Raw genomic sequence first — 22,337 nt, 5'->3', positions numbered from 1 at the left:
GCAGGCAAAGTATTCCATATATCACAAAAACCGGAATATATTTGATAGAGCATCACCTGTAGATCATTCTTGCCAAATTTCATAACCCTACGTGGGATAATGGCTTTCGGAATTGATTTCACATGAACGGTACCGATTTTGAAGGTTTTTCGGTTGTTGCTAGGGAACCAAAGCGCCCTAGCAACCATCACAATTTCTAAAGCACTCGGTCATAAGATATACCTACCACCCGAGTTTGGTCAAAATCTGCCCAGGTTTACTACCAATTATGCTGATGACAAACGAACAAACATCCAAAAAAACTTTCAAACAGACAGAATTACTGACAATAATGGTCACATATTTCGGCGACCCAATATAACAGCCCTGGAACCAACCAAACAAATTTGTAGCATCGACAGCTCAACTAACGTCGAGCTAATCACGGCAGGGAGGTAAAAATCCCACGATGTCCCGAGCGGCTTATTCCTGAGAAGACGTTCCGAATTAAGGGCGGACAACGCACACGTGGGTCATGAGGAGAGACACAAAAACCTTAAAGCTTTTAAAACCAACAGGTTTATTCCCAAAACCACAATAAAAAATAACCAGGGCTGATTGACCGCTGGAGGAGTACGACAGCGGGTAATGGTGGGGAAAAAAGGGGGACACCCATTCGATAATAGATCATGATGTAACATAGGAATAAAAAAAAACGATGGCACAACACACCAGACTCAGTCACTGACGGGGGAAAGGGAACAAAATCTGGGGGACTCAGCTCTGGTGGCAGCGGGGATGAGCAGACGATGAAGAGGGATGAGGAGGTCACTGGGCAGGATGATGAGGAGATTAAGGCATACAGGCAGGTCGATGAACGGGTTCCATGCGATGATGAGGACATGAAGCAGCAAGCAGACAAAATGGGCACAGGACGACGAAAACAGGCAGGCAGGACAACCTCCTTAAAACTCTCCTCAGAGACCTCCTCTTTCTCCTCAGTCTACCTCAGTCACGCACACAAAACCCCCAGGTGCGTTCTCCTCAGACTTACTCTGTCATCCCCGACTTCCAACTCTGTCAGATCAGGCTCTTCCTTCTTCTCCCTGGGTAATGCTCCACCCACTTGGTCAGCGTTGATCACTCCGTCCCTTCAGGCGTTCATCGCTCCGACGCTTGGGAGAGGATGAACGCTCCTCCCCTCGCTCTTATGCTGTCTCTCGGTGACCCCCAGTAGAGGTTGACATTGAGGTTATACGCACAATTTCCTTCACCATAATCGCAAACCAATTATTACCATGCACCACCCCCTGTATGGTGCACATTCAAACAGGACAATTCTTAGGCTAATGCTTCCTTACTTTTGCATCAAGATGGCTAACTTCTCGTACATGGACCATGCTACTCTATACATTCCTATCTGCTCCATAGTGACATCTAACCTCTTCCCACAAACATAACAATATATTGTTGCGGCCACAGTTACTGAGACACCGGCTTGTCACTCAGGGGGATTAATCCCCGGTTGTCCTCGGTAAAGCCGGACCTGGGACCACCGCTCACAATTAACGTTATGGTACGGTGGGTTGTTTTAAAACCACAAACGCCACCTAGTCAACCACGAGTTCCAGTGTCCACCGTCTAATTATTCCATTTAACTCGAGATCATGTGGTTACCTGAGCGGGGAGCGCGTCCTCGGCAAAGCATCAATGTTATCTGATTAGATTTTAATTTGGGGCGGCTGAGCGTTTTAACCGCTGGTGCGTGCCGACTATTTTTGGTCAAATCTGTGGTAATTACCTCCCAGTCTATCTCGGTTCAAACAATGCTAGACCAATAGGAGGAAAGGACAAACATGGACAGGTTGGAAATCGACCAATCATTAATTAATAATAAAATAAATAAATAAAAATAACTTTTTATTTGCTGAGGTAAATAAAGAATTAATTTTAAAGCAAAATCAATCAAAATGCCAGGAAAGATACAAGGAGCAGATGCTTCTCGGGAGTTCACTTACAGCTAAACACAGACAAGGGTACCCAGCAGATCATTCAGGGGGAGGGGAGGGGGAGAATCGTGTCGCTCACCAGAAAGCCGTCCGTGAAGACAAAACGTCCTGAAAATGCGTGCGTGCATGTCACGTCCATCGCCAGCACCCAGCGTTGCCGTGCACCCTCTCGCGGGGCAGCCTTCAACGGCAGTCGAAGTCTGGAGGGCACTGATATCGTCCGTCGCAGGTTTAGACCCTGGTGTTGTTGGTGATCGACCCGTGCCTCACTTGTTGGCGGCGCTGCACACACCCACACGCGCACCACATGCTCGCTTGCCGAAGCACTTGAAAGGGCAAATTGTCTCATCTGCGCTGGTCAAACACCCGCTTCTTGGTCGCTTCTCTTGCCCTTTGCTTTTTCCTCTCTCCTTTCGCTTTTCCTCTCCTCACGCTTTTCTCTTCAGAACGCTTTTTTCCCCTCCTTTCTCTCCTCACTTTTTCTCCTCCAACTTTTCCTCTTCGGACTTTTTTCTCTTCAGACTTTTTTCTCTCTTGAACCTACCTCTCGCTCGTTTTTATATCCCCGGGTCGTCTCCGCGAGGTGCCGTCCACCCCAAGCTCACCCCGCCCCACTGGGGCACGGTTACCATGACGACCCATGCGCTCTCAAAAAAGGCAGGTGTCGGAGCTCACAAAAGATTGCCGCTGAGGAAGAATGGGGGCAGGCTTCAGAGCTCGTGAAAGAAATGTGTGTCAACGTGTCTGTCGTAAAGAAAAAAGCTTCCCATAAGAGAGGGGATCTATCCTTTACCCTTCTCAACGCATCACATTTAAGATCCCATGAGACATGGGGATGGGGCTAATCTGAACATGCATTTCAGGAAATAACTGGATGTGTGGATGCATTCATCAGACCGGATTCTAAAATCCGTAACAATATTTATAACAGCTGTCAAAGCTGCCATCGAGCCACCCCCTCCCAACATGATTCGTAATAAATAAACTTACCCTGTACAAGGTGTACATGCATAAGCCCCAGATATATCCTTCCCAATATTGTTCAGAAAAACCTAATCCAGATACACAGTCCCACTAACAGTGATCCTTGGGTGGGTGGGGTGGAGGCGGGGGGTTGTGTAACACACATCCCTCTAATCCACTTTCACCGACCCACCTGGTCAAGAGTTTGCAGTACAAGCAGGTGCCTGTTCAGTGAGCTGATAAATTTCTCCAATCTTTTGTTGTGCTGAGGCACAACCCTTTCTCTCAGGTACTTTTCCAAATATCTTTCAGAAGCTTGGTGAGCCATTCCAAGTAACATTCCCTTACCCCGACACATAATACATTATATTTTGCCCCAATCTATTCAGCTTCCTGTGGCTTTTGCACATGCTCACCAAGCATTTTGGGGGCAGATTACATCATTTTCAAAGTGCCATATTGGCGAATTACAGTCTAGTTAGCCCATCCCCCACATATGGTGTGCGTCCGTGTGTGTGTGTGTGTATGTGTGTGTGTGTGTGTGCGTGTGTGTGTGTGTGTGTGTGTGTGTGTGTGTGTGTGTGTGTGTGTGTGTGTGTGTGTGTGTGTGTGTGTGTGTGTGTGTGTGTGTGCGCGCGCGCGCGCGAGCGCGCGAGTGCTTCTCGGGCTTACCTGTTTACCATTTGAGTTTTTGTCATCAAATTTTCATCAAAACTTTATTATAAGAATATGGAGAAAACGAATTAAAAATTTGGTCAAAATGTCAAAATGAGTAGAAATCTGCCTCATCAGCCCATCCGCAGCATGTCAGGGAGAGACGGCCGGGTTATGCAATCATTACCCCGCAGGCGAAGCGAAAGGTGGGGTTTAGTTCACTAAACTTTGGTTCAATTTGTCTGTCTGTCTGCAAACGTCAGTTTATGTTTGAAGAACAACTTAATTTCAATAGAACTTGCTATTTTGAACACAACTCAGATAATGAATTGGAAAACTAACCTGTAGTTTAGCAGTACGAGTACTTTGTCTCTGAATTAGTTCCGATTGTGCATCCTCAGAGATGAGTGAGATAATTTTTTTACTCTGGCAATCTGGCAGTCAAACGAAATTGAAAATCATTTCAAACAGGAAACTACTGTTTTTAAGGACATTATAAAGGACACAAACAACAGGCATGAAGAACTAATGCAACACAATAAGGTGGTGTAAAGGGCATTGCATCAATGACAGTAAACTTCCCTTATTTTTTTCTACAGCCTTTAAAATCTTTATTTTATTACCTCCCCCACCAAAAGTGAAGGAGGTTATGTTTTCACCTCTTTCTGTCTGTTTCTTTGTTACTTGCAAAATCGAACATTTTTCAAGCAGGAATTAGTCGATTTTGTTATTCTGTCTGTCTGTTTGTCTGTTTGTCACCTACAGGTCAGAATTTTAAACCGATCTTCACGAAACTTCACCACATGGTAGAGTTTGTCATCAGGAAGAAGCCTATTGTTTCTGAGGTCAAAAGGTCAAAACATCAACATCTTCGGTGCGATTTATAAAATCCTCAAATTTCATCCGATTGACTTAAAATCTGAAATGGATTTATATTTCAGGTCACTGAATTCAACTAGCAAATTATTTTTGAGGTCAACATGGATAAATAGGGCTAAACCAATATATAGCAGGATATCTCAAAAAGTTGTGGACTGATTCAAACAAAACTTGGTGGACAGGTTGGGAGTTTGGCAAGGACTAATATATTCGATTTTGGTGAAGATCTAAATCCGGATACGATAATTATTTAATATGTAAAGTGATTCTTCACCATTGAGAGATAGTGCCAAAAATTATACATAGCCTGATAATTCAAAAATGTATTCTACCCGATATGTTCTCATGGATCAGGCATTGCATGGCGGAGGTATGCGCTCTGCCGAGTGTCCTAATTCCAATTGAATTGCACAGGTGAACACTGCAAAACACAAACCACCTTATTGACACTTTCAAAAACCTTTTGTTTTGCAGTACTTGGATAAAATATTATGGCATTTTACATCATCTCGACCAATCACATTTGCTGCTCGAAGACCTGCCCAGGTCTTGTTTTTTTTCAAGACTGTGTGGGTACAGTGTTTTATAAACTCTCTGGTTTATTTACAATTTCAGCTTCAGAGAGTCTGTTCAGGCCATAACTTGTTTGTAACCATTTCAGCTTTTGTCATCAAATTTTCAACAAACTTTTATTATGGGAATATGGAGAAGACTAATTCCTAAATTTGCATGAAAAATATTTAATCGTTTTCATCAAGTTTACTTCGAGTACAAAGCTGACGCGGATGGGCTTTGCATTTTGAGACTCTTTCCAGTTGGCAATGCAATTGGAGTGGAACTAATGGAGGAGAGTGTTGACTGTGGAGCAGATCATGCTTTGAGCAGTAGAATATGTAAAACATGTGCATTACAACATGCTCACATTCTTCTGTTTTTTATTGTTACGTGAAGCTTATGCTTTGAAAGGTAGTTTTCCTTTGTAGCGACCACTAATTTGCACAATTCTCTGCTATTGGCACAACTTGAATTGTGTGGGAAAAAAAAAGAAGAAACATCAACCTGTTCTCGTCATTGGTTCTGTTGCCTTTCAAAGCGAAGTGCACATCACAGACCATTTGACTTGCATTCAACGATTGGCTGGTGTAATCTGGCGATTGAAAACGAGCCATAGGTCCCCATGGGGATGAGAAATATGGCAAGCATGTTACATTTTCAAAGAGTGCTCAATATTGAGGATGGGTTGGCTTCGTTTAATGAGAGCAACTCGAATTGACGCAAATGGAGCGATTTTGGTTTCTGATTTGCTACCTTTCCAGAAGTACTTTGTTTAGAGGTTAAAGAGCGAGTATTAGAAAACAATGATGAATGTGGTCAGGTTCATAGTTAATGGCAATTATAAAAACACAAAAATGCCGATTCGATTTGTGATTTTCTACGAGCTTATTATTCAAGTGTGGAGACATGACAACTGTGACATACACGACAACTCAAACCAACCTCCACCAAGATCATATCAAAGCACTTTTTGGCATTATTAATCTCAGGAATATTAATTTCATGTAGGAAATGTATTTTTAATATGTAAACTTCGTCACATTCGCAAGTTATACTTCTCAATATTAATTTAATTTGAGAATGTCATGCTTTGCATGCATGCTGCACAACAAATGCATAAATTGCAAAAAACTAAATATTTCAAGCATTATCAGACTTAACTATTTTCTAGAGGCAATGTATAAGATAGTGTCTCCACGTTAGTGCCAGCATAGCTGAGCCAACTCAATGTCTCTTCTGACAAGGCTACAGAGTTTATGACTGAACAATATGCATCAATCAAACTGGTATGAATTTGTGTGATATTCTGTTGCGAATCAAACCAATATTAAACACCACAGAGAATTTAACAATTTGATGCAGTGCCTCTCCAGGGTATACAAGATGTCTCGGCGACCCTTTTCTCATACTGGGGTGATGTATTAAAAGAAGATATGCGGTCTCGGTCTCTCGGTCTCTCGATCTCTCGGTTCCCAACCGGCACGTAACATTACTTCGAACCTCGCTCACCAAACCTCGAACCTCGCTCAGTCTCCTTGAAGGAACATTGTTTGAAATCCTGTATAAACAAAATTTCTTGACTTTGTTCAGGAGGTTTTTTTAGTCGTGAAGCAGTGAAGATATGATTTTAGTGGTGAAAACATTTGTTTATAAAAAACAATAAAATGTTGTTTTTTCGATTATTTTTACCAAATTGGCACTGTGTCATATCATAAATGAAGAAGGCAAATGAAAAGGAAAAGGAAGTTTGGTGGAAATGGGGCATTGTGTGTGCGTGCGTGTGTGTGATAGCGCCTGTCCTAGAATAAATTAAGATTGCAGAAAATATAACGGGATAACTCTGCTCTGTGTCTGCTTTTGTAAGATTGCTTGTTTTGTGCCGTACCCCACAAATTCCTTGCTATTCCCTGCTATACATAAAAATAAAACCCCATTCAATGTGCCATATACTTTTCCTCACTTGATTGTAAATAAATAAATGCTTTGAATAGAAATATTCCCAACTCATTTTCATCTTTTCTATCATTGGTCCAACATGGTCTGCACCCTCCATGAGCCGGGACGTTATTCCCCAACGATCTATTTCTTAGCCGCTATGTGCTTGGCAATTCTGTGTGGCTGCATCTGATCTCGTAAGGTCATCCGCTTTGAGCAAGTACGTACCGAGGGCGTGTCCCCCATGAATTAGATCACATGACCTTCAGGTAAAAGGTATTAGACAGAGGATCTTAAGTCACGTGGTCGAGTTATTGGCATTCATGGTCGATTAGTGACCCACCCAAAAAGTTATTCGTGTGCAACAGCCTGTGATTCCGGGGAGTCTGGTGGGACCCGAGATAGGGGTAGTCTGATGGGAACCCAAAGGACACCTTCAGGGGTCTAGTAGAGTCCATGCCTCAGCGATCGGCACTGTTTTGGCAGTACACCTTGGACCAATAGCATATTAGGCAGGTGGTCATAATGTTTTGGCTCATCAGTGTATATATATACTGTATGTATGTATATATATATATATATATATATATATATATATATATATATATATATATATATATATATATATATATATATATACTAGTAGTAATGCCCGGCGATGCTCGGGCTAGCAATAAAGCCCGGTGTTGCCCAGGCTTTCTTGCAAATTTCCTAAATAGCTGTTAGTGGTTAGCGGTTAGGGTTAGGGGTTAGCAGTTAGGGTTAGCGGTTAGGGTTAGTGTTCGGGTAGCTAACCCTAACCCTAACCCTAACAGCTTGGCGTAGTGGAGGTAAACAGCGCCCGGGGCAAAGTGGAAATTTGCGTCCCCCGTAGGCCTTAAACTTGAGTGGATTTGAATGGAAAATCCCCTAAGGGATATCGATTTATCGATTTTTTCGAATATCGGAAGTGTTATGGAAAAAATTTATAGCCAATGACCTAAGTTGGACCAAAAGCCATAATCGTACCGAATTTGAAGGGAATCCGTTGGAGTTTGTGAAAATGCATCAAAACGAATTTTGAGGGGCCTCTTAAGGAAGACAATAAGAGTGTTGCGAATTCGCGCCCGCCGGTGTGCGAACGGCCACGTAACTCGAATCGCGGCACGTCGCCCACCGGATGGACAATTCTGTCGTGACCCTCTCGGACTAACGCCGGGAGCTAGTCACGGGTGGGCCTTTTGGCCTCACCACGATCGTGCCAATTGGCCCCCCGCGTGGGATAGGGTTGTTCGCCAAACTCGACCTACCGAAGTACCCACGCGGAGGGTAGACCGGGCGATCGCACCTCGCCGCAGGTTGACTCCGGACACGGGCCACTTAAGCAACCCGTTCCGTACTATCGGGATAACCGAGCGGTGTTATCGTCGGCCTCGACGGTTCCGATTAATTATCGGGCGTATTAAACCCACTACCAACCCTTTACGTGAAGCAAGATGGAGATTCAATTAAAGAAAAGACGAAGCGGAACGGGAAAACAGTTCAACATGCACATTTATTCCGCGGCACACGGAGAGCACACATATACAATTAAACAGAATGCACATAAAGCAATTGCAACAAAAGAAACACAACAATGCAGATCTACAACCGACTACGCGTGCACACGGCAACACTTACACAGTTTTACTTTACAGACGGCGCCAACAACACATTTACTCAAAAGCAAAAGAAAAGGGCCACCCTCAAAGACAAGGGGGCAGGCGGGACCTGAAAGAGCGGTCAGGTCCGCGAGACCAGGTGGATCCTACCCGTGTCTTTGTGATGAGCCGCAAATGTGGCGGCGCGGCGGTGCCCCGACTTCGTGCTCCTTTGCGGGTTTCGTTGGCACTGCTTGGAGTGGGGTGGGAACGGGGCCCCCTTTTCGCACTATCTCAGCGCGGGGGAAAAAAGGGGGGAATTGTTGATGCTCTGGGGAAAGAGTTTAGCTGGCTTGCTTGGGTCCCGTGACGAGCGATTCCACCGCGACCTCGTCGCTGACCGCCGTCTTCCTTGCCTCGGACCCGAGCTCTTCGGTCTCTTCCCCAATTCTCCTCAGCCGACTGCAGCAAACCACCTGTACGCCCTCGCCTCCCGACTCCACTCCGCGCTCCAACCCGACTCTGCCCCAAAACTCTCTTCGCCCTTCCAAGGCCAACTCCCCACTCCTCCAAGGACCACTCCGCTCAAACAGACCCTCTCAAACCGACTCTGCCCAAACCGACTCTTCAACCGACTCTCAAACCGACTCTGCCGCTGCCACACTCTGCCGCTGCGACACTCTGCTCTCCAAAACTGACTCGCCCCAAATTCGCCCGGCGCTCGGCGCTTTATAAGCCGGCAGGAGAACCCATATGCAAATTTCTGGATCAGAACGAGCTTGGGGGTGGAGCCATGCTCGCCCATTGGACGGAGGAAAAGGGGGCGTGAATCTCCCCTGATCGTAGAATTTGCATATCTCTATTCTCCACCGACGCGCCTGGAGGCGGGGCCAAACCACCCCGCGCTTGCTGATTGGACGGATCAGAAGTGGGCGTGTAGCATTCCTGATCCGAATTCTCCTCGGAAAGGCCGCATTTTGCACTCGCGGCTCGGCGCGCGTCCCGTCCGAGCCCAGGACAGCCTGACGCTCGGTGCTCCCAGGTGGTGCGGGAATGACCGCAGAAGGAGAGAGGTGAAGGTGGTGGAGGGTTTATGGTGGTGGTTTATGGACATGGTGCCGTTTGGAATGGCAGTGATGCGATGTTTGCGGGAGCGAGTTGTGAAGGTAAACATCGTGGCTGTTGGCGTTGTTGTTGTTGTTGTGAAGCGGCATTGTGGTTGGTGGTTGTTGTGTGATGGGGTTGAGACGTAGTTGGTTCAAAATAAAGATAGAACAGAAAAACGGCTATCTCAAAGGGTCGCAGCCCGAATGAATCACATTTATTCCCTCTAAACAACGGGTTTGGGGCTAACTGAACATGTACTTCCAGAGATATCTCACCTATGGGACCTGAATAGTGGTTTGCGAATTTCCACAACCGCAACAATATCATGAGTATATGTGCCAAATCTTGTTTCATTTCATGCAGTAACAAAAATCTGATGGTGGAACAAAGAAAGGAGCGTGCTGAAATATTAATATAGATATATGTGTGTATATGTATGTATATATATTGTTACGAATCTACGCCGCCCAGCGTGCGAACAATTGCTTTAGCCAATGGCAGCCGTACGCCCACCGGACGAGCAATTCAATCGTGACTTCCCGGAACAACGCCGAGAACCAGTCACGGGTGTGCCTTCCACGCACACCACGGCCCAGTCCGCATTCTACCAGCGCGCGACAAGGTCAATTGCCGAATATAGATATACCTAAGTATTCGTGCGGGTAACCTACCGAGGGACCGTACCTCGGCGAAGGCCTGTTTGGACATGAACCGCTTAAGCGGTTTGTTCCGTTCTGGGATAACCAAGCGGGTATTATCACCAGACTTCACCGGACCCGATTCTATTATCGGTATTCAAAAACCAACTCGTATTCCGAGAGCAGGATAGCAGTTCAATTGGGGAAAAAGGACACAACGAACAGGTTAACATTCACACAAGCACATTTATTTTACACACATGCACATATACAGCCATGCAATCAATGGGGGAAGTGGACAAGACACGAGCAAGGTAAAAGCACTACAACAGACTATTGTTTATCATTAATGTACGCTTAAGCAGGTTTTATTTATCGGACTCGGTACCACAACATTCACTCAAAAGAAAAGCAAATAAAAGACCCCCTCAAAGACAAGGGAGTCAGACTGGGCCCATGGGCCTTTATAAAGTGGGGCTTTGATGACCGAAAGGGCCCGACGAGACCATTGCAGGTTACCTGCACCCTCGTGGTGCCTTGATGGGGCGAGTCGCGACGTCCCGTCCCCACGGCAGCTAGCATAGCCGCGGTTGCGCCCAGGCCCTGCCAAGCAGCAGGCAAGCTCTCTTCGGCTCTCCCCACACGCACGCACAGGTTCGCGCGACACAGCAGGGCTGCGCCTCCAACCCGCGTCTTCCTCGCGACGCCCAGACCTCCACCGACCGGCTGCTCCAAGCCCCTGACTCAGACACAAGCCCAGATCTTCACGCAGCTCCGGCAGAAGCAGCACTGCTCCTTCCGCGGCGTCCAGCGGCAGCAACAACACCAGCAACGACAGAGAGAGAGAGAGCGAACGCTCCATGCACGCTTTTTATTACCCACGCTCGGCCCTCCGCTCTCGCTCTGCCCTCCTTCCAGAACATGCGGGAAACTTCTCGAAGGAAGCGTTTTCCGGCCAAATTAGGGATGCGTGCCGCCGCGGTAGTTCTTTTTGTCCCTTGCAGGGTGGAATTCACTGTGGAGACGCCATTCGTCCGGGGGAGAGGGGAACGGGGGCCGCCTGCTTTCCCTCGATGAAGGCCAGGCCTCTGGCAACCGTGTGCCGAGGTGGAAACGCGGTGGTGTAGTTATGAGGGTTGAGGTGATTGTGGTTGTTGTAATTAGTGACGTTTTGTGGTTAGGGTGGTTGTGTGAAGCGGTTGGTCCAAAATAACGATAGTAAAGAAAAACGACTAACTGAAGATTCACAGCCCTGTCAACAACGAATAATACCCATTAAACAATGGTGGGGAAATCCAACTGAACACTGACTTCCTGGAATAACTGAACTAAGGACCTATATAATATGGTGTTCTGCGAATTTCCACAGACGTAACAATATTTATTGGGATGTCGATCTCGTCGAAAAAAAAAAAAATTCAAAATTTTTTTTTTTTGAGATTTGTTCTACCCTTATTATCAGTATTTAAAATGGCGATTTCAGTTAATACAATGGTGATTGATGAAACTTGGTTGGTAGGTTCATACCATGACCTAGTTATGTGCAAATGAGAACCGTTGCTATGGACACCACCGTTGCCGAGCAACGGGACTTTGAAATTTTTGAAAAATCATAAAAAATTTATTTTTTCGAAAATCAAAAATGGGGCCACGAGCGACTGTGGGTAGTACATTCAGCCATATTGTCAAAAATTTCCAGCCGGATCCTATGAAAACTGTCAGAGAAGATAGACTTTCAATGAACCGTGGTCGAAAACAATAAAAAAACGAAGTTCGTTATATCTCAGAGACGATGAGTCAGATATATGTACATGAAACTGGTATGGTAGGTTCATGGTATGTCCTAGTTATGTGTGAGAAAGAACCGTTGCTATGGACCCCTCCGTTGCCTAGCAACGGCTGAAAAACCTCTAAATGTGGGGTTATTTTAACGAAAAAACAATCTGCAGCATTAACTCTTGAAGCTGGAATCATGAATTTTCTTGTGCTTAATCCTCAGGTCATTCCCCATCGAACGGGCCCATCGCCTCAGGTTCTATTGGGGAGTCGACTCCCCATGTTCGCCTACTGGCTTGTATACATACATGTATATTTATATTGTTACTGGCCGGGGGGTCGCCGCCAACCGACCGCTCTGAACGGAGCCGCAAGTCGAGTCGGCCCGACCGATCGCCCAGAATATAGATCGCCGCCCGGATAACTCCGAACGACGGGTCCTTGTACAAGAACCGAAATACGTCAATCAGCAGATCACGTGGTGTAGGGTCGATTGCCAATCTTCAATGTACCTAAATGCACACGTGATCCAACTACCGGGGTATTCCACCCTCGACGGATCTCGTACGGAACAAACCGCCGAGGTGAGCTTGTCCGTGCGAGATTCCGAGCGGCGTAATCGCCGAGAACCGTCGGTCCAAATGTCCCCCTATCACGGCAAACCAACGGCTTTCGAACTCCCAACACACGAAATGTTCAGTCAATGAGGGAATGGACGAAACGAGCAGGTTTACATTCACGCAAGGACATTTATTATAATGAAACACGTATGCAATTAAATAAGGCAAAACACGTATGCAATTATACAAGCAACAAAAGCACGACAAAAGAACTACAACCGTCTACTTTTTATGTACAGTCATTTACACTTAACAGCAGTTCCTACTTATTAGACAGGCCCACGGACACACACACACACACACACACACACACACACACACACACACACACACACACACACACACACACACACACACACACACAGAAACACACACACACACACGAAACGGTGGCTGAGGCCTTTAATCACGAGCTCCAGCTCGGAGGACAGGTGAGCTGAAACTCAGAGCCTAACTCGAACCTTTCCACCTCGTGTGGTCTTCAACTTCTCCGGACCCGGGCTCCAGCGAGAGCGAGCTGGATCCAATCACCGTGAGCCGCGTTCCTTCCCGAGCTCCTGCGAATCCTCCCGCGCATCTCAACGCGTGCCGGTGAGATGAGGCACCGATCCTTTCTGTCGATGCGTCGCTTCCCCGAGGAACCAACTCCAAGAAGAGGCCGACGCGTCGCACCAAGCCGGGAAACAAAATGGAGAACGAAAAACTCCACGAACCAAGAGGAAGAGGAAGAAGAGGAAGAGGAGGAAGAAGAGGAAGAAGAGGAGGAAGAAGCATCCACTCACAGCTCGAGCCGAACAACCGGCTCAAGTTCCTTCCAAAACAAAGCAGCAGCCGAAGCTCACTGAGCCGGCCCAAGCAAAAAGCTTCCGAAGGCCTCAAGCCAAGCAAGCCAAGCAGGACCTGATGGCTGAACGACTGCTCTCTCCGAAGCAAAAATGCTTACTCCTCCCACAGGACTCAGCACACGAACTCTGCACACGGGACTCAGAATGGGACTCTTCACGAACTCAGCCACGGGACTCCCAGGGGACTCTTTTTGAACAAAGAAAAGATGTCCTCTTTATCCTTTGCACCCCCTCCCTCGCACCCGGCATGACTCATGCCCTCGTGATCCACCTCCCGCTCAACCACGGGTGGGAGGGAGTTGTTGACGTCACGGGATTGCAGGGTTCTTCTTCCTCTTCGCAGAAGAGGGGGAAGGACGTCTCCATTGTTTCGTTCCCGAACTATTAAATCGATCCGCAGCGCATCTCATCGATCTCTGAACATTTAAACAATGGAAGGTGAGCTATCTCGGGAACATGCACTTTTCGACATCGCTGACTGAGGGAACCTGTATGTTGTGTGCAATTGAATTCCAAATTCGTAACAACATATATATGTGTGTGTGTGTGTGTGTGTGTGTGTGTGTGTGTGTGTGTGTGTGTGTGTGTGTGTGTGTGTGTGTGTGTGTGTGTGTGTGTGTGTGTGTGTGTGTGTGTGTGTGTGTGTGTATTGTTAAGGTTCTAGGAACCGTACGCAAACAACATTCAGGTGCCCCAAGTCAGTTCTTCCATTAAGTATATGTGTAGACAGAATCCCTCCTTGTGTGTAGTGGGAAATCGAAGGGGTGCGTTGCGATGTTTTTTTCGTTAGGGTAATAAATCTTTATATCCCATCCTACATTGCGATCCACGGTACCCGAGTGCTTGCAGCCTTCCGTTCGCTGGCAACAATGTACCACGGTCCATCTGTTGTCTCTGGAGGCTCGTTTTTCCGAGACAGAATCTTCACTGTCGCAGTTCCTATTCGGCTTCTCCAAACACTCCAACTCTTTCTTGAAGAGTCCACACTCGTGGAGTGGGCGGGCCTTGCAGGTGCCTGGCCGAGGCCCCACCCAGAAAGGGTGGACCCATGGGAGCCCGATCCAATCAGGGCGGACAGTGATGTCAGTTTTGACCAGTACCCCGCCCCGCTGAGGGAGGTCTAAAAACCAGGACATCATCATCAGTCTTGAGTTTTTTGGGGGTCGTTCGTTCATTTCTTTGGGGATCGTTCGTTCTCTGCTTGGAGGATGGAGTTGGTTGGAAAACGAAGGGGTTCCCGCTGCTTGGCTCTGCTCACGTCTCGCCCCGACGGCCTGACTACTGGTCCCGGCCCACTCGAGCTCCTCCATGGGCTCGAACTCCTCACGGGCGGCTGTGGACCCGACTGCACGATCGTTGGCAGGTGCCGCACTACGGAGCATTCCTTTCACCGAGACTCAGGTACTCGAAAGAACTGCGACCTCAGCCCACCTCCCTCCCTGGCTGCAAAAGTCCTTTGCCTTCAACTGGGTTTATTTTGTCCGAGTGTGTGTCTGAGTGTGTGGCGCCAGTCTAATAAGTAGAAACTGTATAAGTGTTTTCAATCATTGTAAATCTTGCCTGTGTATTCCCGCATAAGTCTGCTCTGTGTCTTATTTTGTAAGTTGCTGTAAATTGTCACACTACATCTTCTTTCTTTCCCCTGCATAACACCCCAATAAACCTGTTTCTGTGCCACATAAATTTCCTCGTTTATTATAAATAAATTATCGCAGGAATGTTCCCAGTTCGTTTTCGTCTTTTCCTTCATTGGTCCAGCATGGTTCGGATCTGAGTTTTAGCCGGGTCTTTGTTCCCGTTAATCTGCTCATCCTAGCCGGCACAGCTTTGGCAGTTCCGCTCGACTGCACCCGAACCGGAGTTGGTAGTCGGAAGTTGGAACTCTGCCACGGTCTGTAGAGTGACCCGGTTCGAGCAAGACGTGCCGAGGGCGTGGTTCCCCAGTAGACGACACCGCATAGTTAATTAAGTAAATTGGTTCTAGACAAAAAGACCCTACGCTACGCGGTGGAACTACTGGCGTCCACGGTCGGTTAAGTGACCCGCCGCCTCACGGAATTATCCGAGAGGGATGGCCTACAATTCCGGAGAGTCTGGTGGGAGACAACATAACCTCCCCCACCTAGAGGTCATTCTTGCCACCAGTTCCCGGCCAATAACAATATATATATATATATATATATATATATATATATATATATATATATATATATAGGTATACAGCATATATAAATATATATATATATATATATATATATATATATATATATATATATATATATATATATATATATATATATATATATATATATATATATATATATATATATATATATATATATATATATATATATATATATATATATATATATATATATATATATATATATATATATATATATATATATACTGTATACCTATATATATATATATATATATATATATATATATATATATATATATATATATATATATATATATATATATATATATATATATATATATATATATATATATATATATATATATATACATATATGGATAAATACATACAGTAGACTCGGCGTAAGTCGTCACCATCGGGACCGAGAAAAAAGTGACGACTTAGAAATGTGACGACTTACGCGTATGCGAACATTCATGACTGTGGGGTGAAGGATGAAGTCGCGTGTGGCCTGGACACATATGTGTGAGAGCCGGCTATTGTACCAAAAGGAAAACACAATCCTCGGGGCATAGGTGGGGGTGAGTTGGTGAGTTGGAAAGTGATCAAGCAAAGATGGAATTTATGAATGAGTGTTTCAAAAGTAAAGATAATGAACAACTCTGTAAGACAACTCGTATACCATCGGTGATGGTATGGTGACAAATTACATGACACACAGTCATCGTGGTGATGATTACCACTCAATGCCTCTGTGTAAGTGAGTGCGGTAATGCACAAAACAAGCCGATATAAAACCATGATCGGACTTCAACACTAAGCTCGATCGATCCTTTACTTCTTCGCGAAGTAATCCGTGATGTTTGACTGCCTCAAACTCTTGGGCATCTGGTGCATGAGAAAGGATTCAAACCGGTCATTGTATTCCATGATGTTGGCTGGGCAATCCTCTACCGAAAGACAGTATCGGCCGAATATTTGGCCAAATCGGCCGAATCGGCTGAAACCGAATATTTGGCTGAGCCGACATTTGCCGAAACCAGATGATGAGCGTATCATCGACATCTTCAAAGGACACACATTTCACGCATTTCACACTTCCCACCGGCCTCACGATCTTCTCCACTTGTCCAAATATCTTGCCCTTATTCTTCAAGATATCGTTCAATGTCTGCCGTTTGATGTCCAACTTCTCAGCTATGTCTGTTTTCTTCATCAGTGGATTTGCCTCACAAAACTGGATAATGTCGTATTTTTCTTGGTAGGTTTTAGTTGTAAGCTTACGCTTAGTCACCATTGTCCTGCCTGCAGTGCGATCGTGTGTACGCAGTTATAAATACCCTATCACTGGCGGTGTACACCAATGAGCGAGCATCACGATTCCATGAAATCGGGCTTCTCATGAGGCAGCAGTTCCATGTGACGAGTTAGGAGTGGTAATTTACTTGAGTTTCCATTACGTGGGAATGGACAACATCTGACGACTTAGACGAAGTGACGACTTAGAGATGACGACTTACAGAGGGATGACCCCTTATTCAAAGGGATCTAACATGAGATAAATTCGGGACTTTTTGTCGATGCCGACTAAGGCGAAGTGACGAGTTACACGCTGCCGACTTACACCTAGTCTACTGTATGTATGTATGTATATATATATATATATATATATATATATATATATATATATATATATATATATATATATATATATATATATATATATATATATATATATATATATATATATATATATATATATATATATATAGTCAGGTGTTGGCGCAGTGGTTAGGGCAGTGACTTGGGATCCAAAAGGTCCTGAGTTCAAGCCCCGTTGAGCCACTGAATTAATACACCAGGGGGTTGACTCAGCCTGTCATCCTTCCGAGGTCGGCAAAATGAGTACCAGTGTACTGGGCCGGTGTATACCCCGGTTAAAAATAGGTGTACCAGATCCCTGTGTCGTAAGAGGCGACCAGGGTTGCATCAGGAAGGGCATCCGGTGTAAAAAATGTGCCAAATCACGATGCGGATCATATGGATTATCCGCTGTGGCGACCCCTAACGGGAGCAGCCGAAAGAAGAAGAAGATATATACATATATATATATATATATATATATATATATATATATATATATATATATATATATATATATATATATATATATATATATATATATATATTGTTTTGGCTGTGGAAATTCGCAGAACACCATAAAGGTCCGTAGTTCAGTTAGATCGATGAGTCTGTGTTCAGTTAGATTTCCCCACCGTTGTTTAATGGGATTTATTCGTGTTCACCGGGCTGTGACCCGTTGAGGTAGGTTTTTCTTTTTCTATCGTTATATTGAACCAACCACATCCCCACCACCATTACAACAACCAACATCGCTCCCCTTAACCACAACACCAACCAGAACCACACCTGTCTCTCAACAACCACGCCATCCTCACCACTCCGCCAGCAACTGTCAACATCTCTACGCCACGAACATTGCCTCACCTTCGTTCCTGAAACGATGCCATCTTTGCGCCAGCAGCAGCGGGATCCGATCAAACGGCATCGCTGCAGGGAGTGGCAAGGGTTCTCTCGCCGTGCAGCGCAAGTCTGGTGATTTCTACCACGTCCGCTTTGTGTGGAAGCTTCGTCACGGAGAATCGGATCCAGAGGGCCGGTGATCTCTACCACATCCGCTTTCTGCGCAGGGTCAAGGGTCAGAGAGCAAAGGCCAAATCTCGTCCCCCCCAGCCCTATATAAGGGCGAGCAGAACGGAGCTTCGAGGCAGTCTGGAGGGGTCGGAGAGCCGAGTGGAGCCCGAAGTCTGGAGGGGTCGGAGAGCCAAGTGGAGCCCGAAGTCTGGAGAGAGTCAGTCGGAGAAAGCCAAGGAGCTGTGTGGAGACCACAGCCGGGGAGAGCTTTCCAGCGCCAAGGCAGTCCGAGGTGATCGGACCTCGGCGCGGTTCGCGCATCACTGAGGAACGGACGGGGTCTTGGAGCATTCGACTCTTATAGAGCATCAACTCTGACAGAACACTAAAAGACCCGTTCGTTCCTCTCAACCATGTTGCCGGCCGGGGCCCGGATCACCTCGCCTTGGCAAGGCCGCAATGAGGCGCGGCTGTCCTAGTGGCCGTGGAAAACAGACGTCACGACCTGCCCATCGTCGCAAGGCTGCAATCAGGCGCGGCTGTCCTCGTGGCCGTGGGAAACGGATGTCACGACCTGCCCATTGTCGCAAGGCCGCAATCAGGCGCGGCTGTCCTGGTGTCCGTGGGGAGCAGACGTCGCGACCTGCCCATCGTCGCACCACGAGGGTGCGGGTAAGCCGCATCGGTCTCGCGAGCCCATTCGGTCAACCAAGGCTCACAAATTATAAAGGTCCATGGACCCTGTCTGCAACTCTCGTCTATGAGAGTGGCCCTTTCCTTCCTTTTGAGTGAATCTTGTGGCGCCGTGTCCTGACAAGTAAAAACTGCCTAAGTGACTGTACATTTATTAATTTTATTCGGTCGTCGTGCTTTTCCTTTGCATACGTCACGTGATTGCTTTTGTTTGCCTGCATGATTGACTGTATATGTGTATATGTAAAATAAATGTGCTTTGTTTGAATGTATCCCGTTCGTAGCGTCCTCTTTCCCCTATTGAAAATGCCATCTTGCATCGCAGAATAAATAGTGGGGTTTCAAACACCCGTTAAATAGAATCGGATCCGGTGAGGTCGGCGATAATACCCGCTCGGTTATCACTGCAGAACGGAACGGACCGCTTAAGCGGTTCGTGTCCCAAGCCGACCTGCGTCGAGGTACAGCTGCCCGGTCGGCTCCCCGCGCAGGTACTTAGGTATATCGAATTCGGCGAGTGACCCTATCTTGCACGGGTAGACGATTGGCACAGCCGTGGTGGGGTTGAAGACCCACCCGTGACAGGGTTCCGGCGTTAGCTCCGGAAAGTCACGACTGAATTGTCCGTCCGGTGGGCGATGCGGTTGCGATTAGAGGTACGTGGCCGATCGTACGCCGGTGGGCACGAATTCGTAACTATATATATATATATATATATATATATATATATATATATATATATATATATATATATATATATATATATATATATATATATATATATATATATATATATATACGCACACACACACAGGGTGTCCATTAGGTCTCTTTCCAATTTAAAATTTATTACAAACGTAAATGAATAGATAAACCTGTGGAAATTATTACAAAATGAGGAGTAGATATTGAAGTTTTTTTTTTGCCTCATTTAATACACTTCATTTCTGGGCACCATTAGTTGCACGAAGCACATCAAGACGGTATAATTTTTAAATTGTAAAGAGACTTTATGGACACCCTGTATATATGTATGTATGTATATATGTGTATTGTTTTATGGATTTTGCAAGTGTCCTGCTCTGGACGACATCTCCGTGTTTGTTTTGTTTGTCTGTTTGTTTGTCTGTGTGTAGGATATCTCAAAAAGTTGTGGACGGATTCGGATGAAATTTGTTGGGCAGTTTGGGTGTTTGACAAGGATGAACTGATGAGATTAAAACATCAGCGAGTATATGTTCTTCTCCAAGAAGAACATATCCATGTATATATCTATATATATATATATATATATATATATATATATATATATATATATATATATATATATATATATATATCTATATATATATATATATATATATATATACATAATACACTGTACAGAGGTGGATACTTCGAGACCGGGTCAGCAACCGTGTCACCTCCTGCAACCTGCATATGGAGATAACAGCCAACACACACACACACACACACACACACACACACACACACACACACACACACACACACACACACACACACACACACACACACACACACACACCGCAACAGCATCTTCCTTTCACATGAGGCTCATAAGTTGGAGTTCATTGATGTACCTATGTATTACCCTGTCAGACACATGTAAATCCTGACACATATTACACAACAAAAGTAGTTTATGCACAAGAAAAGCATTTGGCCCATTTTGCCTGTGTCACATGTGCATCTCATTATCATTTATACCGGACTTCACCAAAACCATCAATAGACTTAAATACGGACAAACCTTTGTCCTGTTTCCTTCGTCTGAACTTCAGTTCAAAATGCCATCACCCATGACAGCAATATCCCATTTAACCTAGAGCCAAGTGCTGATGTAGGCCAAGAAGGTCCGTCCTCCCAAAGACCCCCTGTTCGTGCGAGGCACGATGTGATTGTCATATTATCCATCCGCATGATCACACACTGAACTGACGCTTCTAAACGGATGGTTTATAAAATAGGGGTGAAAAGCGAGAATCAGGGTGACGATATTCTATTCAAAGGTAAAGGTTGTTGTAAAATTTCTCATTAAAATACCTTGTTGCGGTCAACGGCAATGTAGTTACCACTCGTTATATCAGGTTATCATGGTCATCTCTCGTTCAGCTGCCATAACACAATCATGACAATGGTGCATGGAATCACAACAAGGCGTCGATTAACTCAGGTGTAAACACATTCTCTGCAGCTCGAACCATCACTTTATGGGCCACTCGCAGGTGAACTCAGGTGGTCCCTTGACCCTGGTGGTTTGCGTCGAGTGCCAGCAGTCCCATCGAGTCGACCATCTGCTGACTCGTTGAAGAGCCGTTTTCATTGGTATTCCATCCATAGTCCCGTTGCACGTCTCGCTCCGCTATTTTGCATACAGGTGAAATGAGTGCATGGTCTGTGAGGTCTGCTCGGCCTTATCCTGTTTTACATTCCCAGCAGTGCCCCACCAAGGTCGAACCCTCGGAACATGCTTCAGGGATTTTTAAACCACACGATCTTGTTCTTTTTGCTTTTATAACTGCATGAACATGATGGACTTGTACATATTGTGAGGAAGTTCACACCATGGCCCAGAGCTTGTGCGCTCGCCTTTGATTCTTCCCCTGACTCTCAACCGTCACACTTTTTGTATCGATGAATGCATCATCGTTTACACTTTCGAGGAAAGCTCAAGCCCGGTGTCTCGTTTGCTACGATTCGCTTTTGTATGCTAAAGATGTACGACAACTGCGACTACTACGAATCCGCATGCCCAGCTAAGGGGCGTTGCGACCCCCTTTGGGGGACGGGGGAGATTGACCCTTTTGCATTTTGTTTCCCTTGGAACAGAGGGGAATGCGCGGTTAAGACATGAATTTGTAATTTGGCCAGGGTGCCGGCGACAGCTCTCCTACTGTTCGCGAAGGGCACCGTGGGATGTTTAACGTTCATCAACGAATGTCCAGATGGAAGTCACGAAACGGCCACTTAACGTCCATCCGAGAGTTGGCACGAACATTGATGAATGCTAAAGATCCGATGGTACTATTTGTGAAAGAGTAGGCCATTGTGTGCCAGTACTTTGGGAAAGTTCCAAATTCTTATCCTAATCTATTACATCAATTTCCTGACCATAACTCCAAGAATTTTCATCTTTTTGAAAAGTTCATCTTATTGAGTACCAGCATAAGTTTGTTGTTGGCTTTATGGTTATTATGGCTGGCTTAAGATCTTAGGGTTTTGAGT

The 22,337-nt window shown here is 45.6% G+C and overlaps 1 protein-coding gene and 1 long non-coding RNA gene across 3 annotated transcripts in view; one reads left to right on the top strand and one right to left on the bottom strand.

Moving 5' to 3' along the window:
• LOC147032194 (transmembrane protein 121-like) overlaps nucleotides 1-13,793 on the bottom strand; it is a 148,843-nt gene extending 135,050 nt beyond the window's left edge. The window contains exon 1 of the mRNA XM_085869578.1: nucleotides 13,196-13,793. The gene's annotated coding sequence lies outside the window, so the exon portion shown is untranslated. The remainder of the gene's footprint in view (nucleotides 1-13,195) is intronic.
• Nucleotides 13,794-13,898: 105 nt separating this feature from the next.
• Nucleotides 13,899-22,337, top strand: part of LOC147032193 (uncharacterized) — a 65,184-nt gene continuing 56,745 nt past the window's right edge. For both annotated transcript variants that reach the window (XR_015051982.1, XR_015051983.1), the window contains exon 1: nucleotides 13,899-14,017. This is a non-coding gene — a long non-coding RNA (uncharacterized LOC147032193). The remainder of the gene's footprint in view (nucleotides 14,018-22,337) is intronic.

The sequence above is a fragment of the Eptatretus burgeri genome, chromosome 2, assembly GCF_056783735.1.
Source record: "Eptatretus burgeri isolate ZD-2024b chromosome 2, Ebu_testis_v1, whole genome shotgun sequence".
NCBI classification, from domain to species: Eukaryota; Metazoa; Chordata; class Myxini; order Myxiniformes; family Myxinidae; genus Eptatretus; species Eptatretus burgeri.
The sequence above is the reverse complement of the archived record's forward strand: the minus strand, read 5'-3'. Positions and strand labels throughout refer to the sequence as shown.